The sequence below is a fragment of the Pyxicephalus adspersus genome, chromosome 11 (genome assembly GCF_032062135.1).
Source record: "Pyxicephalus adspersus chromosome 11, UCB_Pads_2.0, whole genome shotgun sequence".
NCBI classification, from domain to species: Eukaryota; Metazoa; Chordata; class Amphibia; order Anura; family Pyxicephalidae; genus Pyxicephalus; species Pyxicephalus adspersus.
Genome location: NC_092868.1, coordinates 41,253,155 through 41,264,766, shown reverse-complemented (window position 1 = coordinate 41,264,766; position 11,612 = coordinate 41,253,155). Strand labels below are relative to the sequence as shown.

General features: G+C 37.9%; 4 non-coding genes across 4 annotated transcripts; 2 read left to right on the top strand and 2 right to left on the bottom strand.

The window, feature by feature from the left end:
- Window positions 1–2: 2 nt before the first annotated feature.
- Window positions 3–85, top strand: TRNAL-CAG (transfer RNA leucine (anticodon CAG)). Its single transcript has one exon. It is a non-coding gene; the product is annotated as a tRNA-Leu (tRNA).
- A 353-nt stretch (window positions 86–438) lies between these two features.
- On the bottom strand, window positions 439–511 carry TRNAF-GAA (transfer RNA phenylalanine (anticodon GAA)). The gene has a single exon. It is a non-coding gene; the product is annotated as a tRNA-Phe (tRNA).
- Window positions 512–1,287: 776 nt separating this feature from the next.
- On the bottom strand, window positions 1,288–1,360 carry TRNAR-CCU (transfer RNA arginine (anticodon CCU)). Its single transcript has one exon. It is a non-coding gene; the product is annotated as a tRNA-Arg (tRNA).
- Window positions 1,361–1,655: 295 nt separating this feature from the next.
- TRNAL-UAG (transfer RNA leucine (anticodon UAG)) lies at window positions 1,656–1,737 on the top strand. The gene has a single exon. It is a non-coding gene; the product is annotated as a tRNA-Leu (tRNA).
- Window positions 1,738–11,612: the final 9,875 nt, after the last annotated feature.

The window sequence follows — 11,612 nt, the reverse complement described above, 5'->3', positions numbered from 1 at the left end:
ATGTCAGGATGGCCGAGCGGTCTAAGGCGCTGCGTTCAGGTCGCAGTCTCCTCTGGAGGCGTGGGTTCGAATCCCACTTCTGACAACCAAGTTTTTTTTTCCTCCCAGTTGTAAATTCTAAACTTTGCCTCTTCTTTTATAAGAAGTCCTACTATTAATAATATTAATATTATTATTACACAGTATTTATATAGCCCCATATTACGCAGCGGTGTACAAAGTCCATAGTCATGTCACTAGCTCTCCCTCAAAGAAGCTCAAAATATCTACAATGGGATATTTAAAATTTTATAAATATTTTATTTTTTACAGCTAAGAAAAATTAGCAGTTGCCTGAATGAGAAAAACATTGATACTGAGCAATAAAACTGTTACAGATCACATGTTTATTGAGAATACACTAAAAGCTGCAGTTCTTGCAACATTATCAAAACACTTTGCCGAAACCCGGGATCGAACCAGGGACCTTTAGATCTTCAGTCTAACGCTCTCCCAACTGAGCTATTTCGGCTGCACGTGGTGTTTGCGTGTCATACATTCAATTGAATGTCACATACAATGTTATGCAATCACACACATTAACTACCTGGGCGTTTCATTAATCTCTAGATTTCTGTACCAAAAGCGGTACACTGTTTTTCATGAAATTTTTTTTTTTTTTTTTAAATTGTAGATCTGTAACTTACAGAAATATGTCCGAACAAGGGTCTAGTACAGGGGTCAGCAACCTTTACTATCAAAAGAGCCATTTTGCCTCCTCTTCCACTAAAGAAAAATAGTCAGGAGCCTATATATATATTATATAAAGATTTCTTTGTATTGGACTCAATACAGCTTTTTTGTATTGAGTTCAATACAAAGTGATTTGAATTTCCCGCCCCGCCTCCCGCCCGCACCGACGCATGCAGCGACATCACCGGGAAACCCCGGAGATCGTCACTGCACACGCGGGAGAAGACAGAAGACATCTCCGGAGGAAATGCGGGGACAAGGTAAGTAATTTTTTTTCAGTTGTAATCTGATTGTGGTACAATGTTGTATGACAATCGGATTGCACTGTAACGCATGTTTATACTTTTAGATACCCCGACCTTGGTGCAGGGTAAACGATTGTAGCAAGTTTACTTACCCCGAACCAAGGTCGGGCTAACCGCCCCGGTGGTTAATTACTATGTTAATATATTTGTTTATTTAGAAGATAAAAAATATTTGCATTACAGATGTGTAAACAGACATCACAAGAGATAATATGAATTGATTAGGGTCATAATCAAAATGCTTGGATTGCACCCCAGATGGGACTCGAACCCACAATCCCTGGCTTAGGAGGCCAGTGCCTTATCCATTAGGCCACTGGGGCAGATGGCAGCATCCAAGGTGGAAACAGTCTGGTGTATATAAGTACAGAACCTGCTTTGTTTAGCGCATATATTTGTATTATGTAGTGAATTAAAATCTCTGTTAGTGAATCTTATTGCATTATTTATAACAATAGTATTCATCGTCATCAAGCTCTAGTTTTCCTTTACTACCATTCACTTTCAGCCACTCCACAGGCACAATTTACATTCAGTAAAAAAAGAATCTTTCTTGTGTTACAATATTGTTTGTATGCTTTGTACAATTGCATATATAATAAAGCAGTATAATCAGCTGGTAGCGTGGCCGAGCGGTCTAAGGCGCTGGATTTAGGCTCCAGTCTCTCTGGAGGCGTGGGTTCGAATCCCACCGCTGCCATGAACGTTTTATAATTTAATTGTAATGGTTGCACACCGGGGTTATAATTTCTCGTATGCGGATCATCGTGATTTCTGTTCTCTGTAGCTCATACAACCATACAAATGGGTGAAAACACTGCAGATCTTTCAATTTTTTCTCCAAAATATATATTTGGAAGTAAGATATATTGTCCCCCATAGCATAGAGAGCCATGATTATGTAGTTCTCAAAGATATCTACAACAATATAACATGCACAAAAAAGAGTGCAGATTAACCAGTTGACCAGTTAAGTTTAATAGGTATTTTTGTTGCTGGGTTTTTTGGGGTGCAGGATAAGAGCAAGTGGGATTAGGGGAAGTGTGTTACAAGATGCTGGCTATCAGACTGAGGACATCTAGTGGCAGAAGAAATATACTGCAGGGGAAATCTTTGAAAATAACCTGAATATTGCAGCAAAAGCTGGTTTATTTGATCTTTTAAGGAACTATTTATATCTATCTAGATATATCTACTAAAGATAGTTACATGCTGTTGAAATGTAAACGTATTGATGATTTTAGGGGCTTATCATCTTACTCATCAAGACAAAAAATCAGGGATAAAGAATAAGTAACAAGGAATATTTCTTAAACATAAAAAATATGAAAAAATATCAAAATATTCAAATATACAATCTAGTAGATCATATATATGATCATAATAATAATTTGCATGCCCAGCGGATCAATGGTATTGTTGTTTATGCAACATTGTAACTTTGCATTCACAAGGAAAGAGATGGCATCAGGCTGATCTGAAGGATTGCGCAGACACCAGGATTTGCATGACTTGATTGCAACAACAAGATCTGCTGTCCCTCCTAGGCCGGGCCACATTCTCCGTGAGGTTACTGTTTTTATGTCACAATCCTAGTTTAGAAATTTTAATACGCTATGTGATAATAATGTGAATTAGGAAACTGTCCTTATAAATGTTCTTTCCTGTTCACACCCAATGTATGATTTATTGCAGGTAGGGATGCAGAGTTCCGGAGGAGCTGGAGTACAGAACAAATTCAAAGTGGCACGTCCACAAATAAATTCACAATATAAAGTAACGAAAGGTATTTCCATTAAAAATAAAAGTTGTATCTTTACTAGTTATTATTAATATAGATTCATATATTGCAATATTTGTCAGGGGCGTTTAGAAATGACATACTATGTATAGATACAAGAAGCCTGATTCACTAAAGGCTAGAGAGGATACATTTTAATCAATGAACCTGGGTGATCTAGCAAACCTGGAATGGATTTTTTTAGAGTCACTTGCTATTTGTTAGCAAATGTTCTCAATCCTGAACCAGATCCATTACAGGTTCTTTGGATCACACAGGTTCACTGTTAGAAAGTGTCTTGAAGTGCTTTAATAAATCAGGCCCTATGAAATACATAATTACAAAGTTGTCCAGCATCCTCAGTGAAGGGGGAGGGGGTAGTGTGATGAGTGGTTGGTCAATATACAACAATATCCTCATACGTTAGGCAAAAAGCCCCGCCCCTGCGGATCAAGTCACATGACTTTACCTAAATGAGATGTCATCAGTCTGTGTTAGGTGGCGTTTCCTCAGTCTCTTCCACTCCGCTGATCTGACTGTACAAATTACAAAGCTACCAGGATGATGATGATATGTAATTGTGCCATCCCTAAAGCAGTGCATACATTTTCAATATTTATAATTTTAAACAATCAGTCCTGATTGCTTCCAGCCATAGTAGTAACATATGAGTGCTGGACAGACAATATTATTCATTTAATGGAGGAGGGGGAGGACAAGCAGGAGAAGCCTTATTATGTCCTCCTCCATAGGAAACAGCAGCAGCCATTGGCTGTCTGTGATTTAGTGATCTGCAGGCGGATCAGTGAGCAGTTATGGGGTGCAGCTGTGATTTTAATCACCAATAATCATCTTGGGTGACAAAAATCCATTGTCTGTCTGTACATGGCTTTAGCCATTTACAGGAAGTATATGATGACCCTGGTTGATGCCTGAACACAAGTGGTGCTGGACGAAAATATTATCCCGGAGTTACTGTAATCACTGTGGAAGGTAATGGAGAACTGCAAGTGTTATATTTATACACAACTAATATACATGTATGTAAATTAAAACACATACCTCATGCCAAGCCCTTTTTAATTTCACTCACATTTTTAGGAACACTGATTTATTTATACATGATATTATCTAATCAGCTAACTACATTATACAAATACACATCCAGAGTGTCAGTCCAGGCAAAGCTAAATCCCAGAACAAGATTGTAGAATATTGTCCTTAAATTTGGGGCTTCATTCTCCTATTTTAACCTATTTATCTAGGGTGGCCATGCTCACTTACTCTGCTATAAATATGGGGCAGCAGTATGTACAGCAATGTGAAAAGAATGCATGAACATCAATTCAATTTTATTATGCTTCCTGTTTTTTCCAGGATGACCTGGGCCTAAAAAAGGATGAAGGATGCTTGTCATCAGACTGAGGACCTCTAGTGGCAGATAAAGTACTGCAGATGAAATCTTTGGATTGAACCTGAATATTGCAGCTATTTTTGTTATTTTATCTTTTAGAAAGCAATTTATATTTATCTGGTTATATTTTGCTTTACTTAAGTACATCAGCTGGCTACTACTTGCATATTTGCACTGTTTTTGTGCATTCTAAATATAAAAGTACAGCTACAGATAATGTTACCCGCTGTAATCTGATTCATCAAGTTGATTTCTTCATTTTTTAAACATTCAGCAATGTACAAAATCCTGTCCTGGGACTTAAGAATAGTTGGTACATTATGGCCACATTCTGTACATTCCCAGGTGTAACACTGAAACTTGGATTTCCTCCTCTGCACCTCCATGTAAATAAGAAAGGCGGGTTATGAAACTCAACTCATAACAGCTACAGCTTTATTTCATAGGCTATAATAATGCAAAATAAATTACGGGAATGCTGATCATTTTATTTATTTCTTCTGGGAATCATAAACCAGAGGACACACCTTCCCAATTGAATTTAAATTTTATAGAAGAGGTAAAAATAATTCTAATTGTAAAGTCTGCATGAACAACACTAACCTGCTATGGGTGAAGATAAATATTTTACATAAAACTTCTGTAACAAGAGATTGTTTTGCAAAAATATGAATAATTCAGTATAAAATTACACTGGGGAATGCATTTTTGTTGAGTTAGATCTTACACTTGTTTTTACTAATTTTTGGGAGGTGAATCTAGAAATGACCCCAGTTTTTTACTATCACATCCAGTTTTTACGATACAAGGTACCCTGTCAAAAAACATACAAATTTTACATACAATGAAAAAATAATGACATAACTTTAATGTACTGTTTATTTACATTTCTTTTGTTCATACAAAGGATTTATTGTTACTCTATGACTTTTTTTTTACAGTAAAACATTTGAAAATGAATCGTTAAGGTTACAGTTAAGGTAAAATTTTACGCCTATAGCTTATAGGCGTCAGTGTTCCGTGTTAGGACAATCCCACTGGATGCTCCAACAATAGTCAGCCATCATATGTACATCCCATCTACCCTGATACCGTCCTTCCATGACCTTCAAATCTTGGTGGAATCGTTCACCTTGCTCATCACTGAATGCACCAAGGTTTTCCTGGAAGTTAGAAAGATGGCTATGCAGAAAATGCACCTTAATGCTCATATTGCAACCAAACATTTTGAGCTCTCCAAGAGTTTATGGACAATTTCTGTGTAATTAATTGCTTGTGTGTTTCCAAGAAAGTCTTTGACAATGGCTTTGAATGATATCCAAGCATTCCTTTTGATCTCTTACATTGTCCTGATGAAATGTTCATCTTTGATAAGCTGGGGACCATCAAATGAGGTACTTAAAACATTCTCCTTCAGTTAGTAAAGCTTTAAAGAACTGTTTCATCAGACCCAGTTTAATTGGCAGAGGCTGGAATATAATATTCTTTCTATCAACAAGTGTCTCATGTAGAATGTTTGGATCACCTGGTTTTAGGGCAGATCTTGGACGCCAATTCCTTTCCACCTTTCACCTCTCACGAGCTCTGCTGTCCCACATGCACAGATTCTCCATTCAGTTGAGTTAAAGATTGGCATTCCCAATTCCTCCATTAAACCAGGTATTTTATGGCAATACACAAAGCCACTGTCAGTTCTAAAGTACTGCAGAAATGCAATTTCTCTGGTTCGAAAGTATGATACCTTTGTTCCTTATTCAAGTAAGTTTTTCTCACGCAGTCTTGATGCTAGGAGTTCCGAAGCCTTCTTCAATAGTCCCAAATCACTCAATTCATGTTGATCGAATCCCTTACGAACAGAGTCCTCTTCAATTTCAAACTTTTCATCATTGTTGTCACCTAGTTCATCACCATATTCATGTTCTTCAAGAGAGAGTGGTGTAACGATAACTGGCACTGGGATTTCATCTGAATGGGCCACTGGGCGTAAAGCCAATGGTAGACTAGGATAATCTATGTTACATTTATTTTTCTTGTTATATACTGAAGTTTTCACTATATAAAAGTAACTCTGAAGTCACTGAAATGATCTCCTGGCTCCCACCAAACCATAGGAATACCAAATGGCATCTTTTCACGTGTTCTCTTTGTCCACATCCGTAAACCCTCGGCACACTGTTTGCACACCTTATGAGGGGCCCAAGACTTATCTTGTTCACCAAGTTTAATTTTGAAATATGCCAAATAGGCTTGCTCTACAAATGTGCTGATGTTAGCCCTTAGACTGGGAATGGTGAAACTGCCACAGATATAACAAAATGAATCAGGGTTGTTTTGGCACTTACGACGAGTAACAGCAGAGCCAGACATGATCTGAAAGAAATGAAATACGTGTGTAAGTAGAAAAATAAAGTTTGCTTATTCGCTACGTAGAGCCACGCACAACCTCTGACCACACTGTCTTGCGTGTAAATGAATAGCCTATACAAATCCACGCTACAGTAATTGCATTAACATAAGCAGTAGAGAAAAAACCTGACGTGATAGAGGAATACTAACTGCACTTTTAGAATCAGCATACCTATTTTAGTGTATATAAGCTTAAAAATTGAAGTCAACAAAAAAAATGTTCAAAATAGTTCCCCAGTGTTATTTGAGATGTTTTATGCCATTTTCTCTGAAGATTGAATGTTATGAATTTTCTCTGAATCTTTTCTGACTGTTTCTGATTAGATTTAAATGCTAAGAACATTCACTAAAACATTATTTGCTTAGAGGTGCTTACAATCTAAGAGGAAGGGGAAACAGCACACAATAGGAAGGGGGATATGAATTGGTGGTGAGTAGTGAGGGTTTAAGAGACAGATAGGTAGCCAAGTTTGAATGGATGGGGTTTAAGGGCTCTAAGGGTGCAAAAACTATAAATAAGCCAAAAAGGTTCAGAAATACCATTCCAAAGAGTCGGGCAGCCCTAGAAAAGTATTTATTGTATTCCAATGTTGCCACCTATTATACCATTATACTTATCCTACTGTACATCAACTTTGACTATACATCCTACTATAGGATGAATTTGCTCTTCCTGAAGAAGCAAGTTCTATGTACACTGTATTCATAAATTGGTGGATTAAGTTTTAGAGGACATTGTAAAGGTTATTTCTATTTGGGCATATGCACCCGTATTTTTCATTATTGTAAGCTATGGTTTTATGTAATACCAGTTGTACCAATAATGTCCCGGTCTATTTTATATGTATAATTAGGTTCTAAAGTTTGTGAATGTGGCACTGGTGGACCTTTTTTTATTCAGTATTACATTAGAGTCCATCCACCAAATGTGAACCATTGGTCATGGTGCTAGGGGTTACCTCCTGCAAACTAAATGTTACAATTATAATTCCCTTATTTATTGGACTTTTTAAGTCATGTTAATGTAATAATAGAGAGTGTGGCAATATTTATGAGTTTGATATTAAGCCAAGACACCGCCAATAACAAAGTAATGTACATTATAATGCAGATGTCCAACATTAAGCAGAACCACATGCCAAGTATTTAATGGAAATCATATGTAGGATGTAAATTGTTCCTGAAATCTTCTGGTAATACAGTATAATTAAACTCACACAAAGTAATACTTGTTTTTCTAGTTCATCTGAATGCTAAGCAGACATTAGAGATATAAAGAATTCTAACTATAAAAGCATTAAAGCTCAAAAAAAATTGCATTTTGATTTGCTTGGTTTCAAGTCAGAACAATTTGCATAAGAATTGAATTTTCTTTGCAATGAAAAATTGAGCTTCCATCTCCTAGACTCTCATATCTGTATCAACAACATGCGCTGTATTGGGAATAGGTGTCATGATTCAAGTTTTATGGATCTGCATCCACACAAGCCAAGCACTGCCGAGGGGGGTCAAGGCGTACAACTGGCTGGCTCCAACCAGTCATGGTTGTTGGTTGCAATGGGGCCAACCGCTTGACAGTTTACCTTATGTGACCCATGTGAAAAGTTTGATAAACTTCATAACCAACTACCCAGGATTAGGTTGCAACTGGATTTTTCTGGTTTCTATATTAATGCATCTGTGTTAGCAAGCACTCCAAGTGTCAGAACATTATGCTGCTCCTTATATAATCATGTCAGTAACTGTCCCAAAAAGTAGCTTCCAGTCTAATATCGTTATCAAAACCAAAGCCAATTGACTTGTCAGTATGCTTTTTGGAGTAAACTAAAGAAAACCAACACAAACAATGGGAGAACATTCCAACTCCATGTAGATAGCCAACATTTAAACCAGGGTCTCCATGGCTTGAACACTAAAGCTACGTACACACGTCCAACGGTTCTCACCCGATAATTGGCTCAGGGCCGATATCAGGTGAGAATCTGGCGTCTGTACAGCGCCAGTCATCCACCGCCTGAACGACGGTCCTGGCGGATCCACGGAGGAAGGAAGACTAACGATCCAAATGCAAGGGAAGGGAGAGAGCGCGCAGCGGGGTGCCGCTCTGTTGCTCTCCCCCTTCCCTCTGCATAGAGCAGAACAGTGCTGTATGCAATAATAGTCATTGGAAAGGATCGTGAAATATCCTTTCCAATGACTAATATTGCACGTGTGTATACAGCTTAAGAGCTGAGCCACCTGTAATCTGGCAGCAGACAAGACTACTTTTGTATGAATACTTACTTTCCTTTTCTAAGACAATCCAAAAAAAACTTTGCAGAGAAATTTGAGGGTTTACCAATGTTAAGGGATTTACCAGCCTCATCAATTAGAATTGATATGTTCCCAATATTGTTGGAGTCGATCTCAACAGTATGTTCCTGTGAATCAGTGTTTTTTTTTTTTGACTGCCACAGACAGAAAAAAAAATGAATACATAAATATAACTTGAAGCAAGTACATTTTCTTACAGATTTATAGTTTAAAACATTTATTTCCATTAGAGTTGTCAATGTTTTACTTGGTTTTGTAAAACTTTTTTTTCTGATTCTTTAACATTTGAATCTCTTACAGTCGTGGATTGTGGATCATCCCCCAATAGACCCTTTCATTGGCAAGTAGTGGGTATATATACCTGCTGTGGCTGGGCCTTTAAACTTTATATTGTTTATTGAATAATCCTGAACATATACCAAGGTGTATCTTTAAAATCTGCATCATATGCAAATTCATAGCTCCTATGCATAAGATTGTAAACTTTCCAAGCTAGACATGGCAGCTTTTTATAACAAATGGTACAACTTTTTTTTTGATTGAGTAAGTTACACAACAAATGGTAAAACTGGTTTACAAATTGTCATTGTTTAATCACCATTTAAGTAGGTTACACTAATTAGCTGAGTGATAAAAGTGTAAAAAAACTAAAAACACAAAGAAGCAATACATATGCAAGACTACATTATTTAACACACCAATGAGTTAAGACACAACACTATACAATGAATATCTTTTCAACTCTGAACAATGGAACAGATGACAAAAGACAGAGAAGACAACGAAGCCCCATACAGAGGTCATACAGAGAAGATAAATGATTGACATTGGAGGACCATTGTGCACGTCAGATTTTTGACCCAGACAAGAACAAATATTCATATTGGGCAACAATCATCTGATGTGTGTACATTGTGTACATGTACAAGGATAATGTTGATGGGATACAGTGATTTCAGTCAACACTCAAAAAACAATAGAGGTGAAAGACAAATAATGTTTACACAGTAGTCAATGGCAATGGCTTACATTACCAACATTAAACAGCTGCTGGTTGCTAGCAATGTAGCAAACCTCAAAAGATTGATAATAGTGTTTCGCCAATTGGTGGTTCGCAAGAAAAGTTTGGTGGTCCGCGGCTCTGGCCGGTGCGCCCCCAAACAGGGTCAGGAGAAGGACCCCGCGAGGGGAGACACACCGCCTAGAGCTGGGGACCATGCCCCCCATACAGGACGCAGGCTCAGGGAAGTGGGCGGGTCGTGTCTCTGGACTGTCGCAGACTGGTTCTCAGTCTTCTCAGGGACTACACCTTGATGGATCCTCCAGAAGAGGAAGTCTGGAAGGACCCCCTTTCCCTCCTCACCCACCAAGCACCTTTTTAGGAACTTTAATAAAGCTTCGGGCCTGTGAGTTCCCCCCCCTTTCTCTTACCCCCCACCCCTAACCCATTGCACACCTGAATGCAATTAGAGTACTGTCATTTAGTTGTAGTATATGAACTAAAATAAAGCTTTGGGCCTGGCAGCTCATTAGGACATGTATACTGTGTAAAAGTTTGGAATATAAGTTGTTGCATACAATCTGTTGGGACAGGCCTTGGTCTCGCACCACACGTCAGGCATCACACCGCAGTGTGCAGAAGTGAATGTATTTATTAGCCATTACTTTGGGGAGGGATTGCCATTACCTTGGGTGAATGTACCCTAAGTGTATTGCTTTTGTTGTCAGAATGAATAAAAGCTGTTTTTCAATCAAAAAACATTAAAACTTTAAATGGTCTTTTCCACATTTCATTACCATCTAATATATGTCCATCTGGTCCACTTGCTGGTACTGTCCACATGGCCATAAATATACTAACATACTCATCTAATCCCCTGTTATGCTCTTTTAAACTACAGATTTTCTTCTGCTTAGGCTTTGTCCCTCATTACCATCTTGGTTCTGGAGCCAGCAGGTAAGTATGTAAAGTATGTACCTGTATAGACCTAGTCTCAGGGATTATGTAAACTGCCATTGCTGGCCTGTTCTATGATATTTAGCTTAACTGGTTGGTGTTCTGATCCTCTGCATTTAATACTTTCTGAATCAATGACCCACAAACTGTAAGCAGCTCAGGTGTTCATGCTGTAATAATCTCTATGTGTGTTTCAGATGTGAAACTAATGAAGCCAAAAGATCATCTTCAAGACCCATCCCCATTACAGGTGTGGCACGCTGTATTCATTTGAATGAGCTGACCGATGCATTACATCCTACTGAACCCTAGTTCAGTGAGTGCAGAGCAACACCCTATTGGTCTTTTCCTTTCATTGTGTTATAACATGTTGGTAAGGTGCACTTGGGTTCCGTTGAGAATAAATTGTAACCCAGTGCACTAATGTATGTCTTGTGCATTGCAACGTGCTGTGCCATATCGCAATATAGTGAGAACAAGCTATTACAACATGGTAAACAACATTAAAGTTTCATATAATTATGTATTAGGGAGTAGGAGGAAGCTGATAATAGGGAATCCAATTTGTGCTGACAGGTCAGATTCAATCAATTTGCATTACTTATGTTTAAATCCTCCTGCAACCTTTAGCTTTAATTTCAATGCAATTACAAAACATGAGGCTGAAAGGGATAAAAATCAACTAATAAAAAAGACTTCATATGT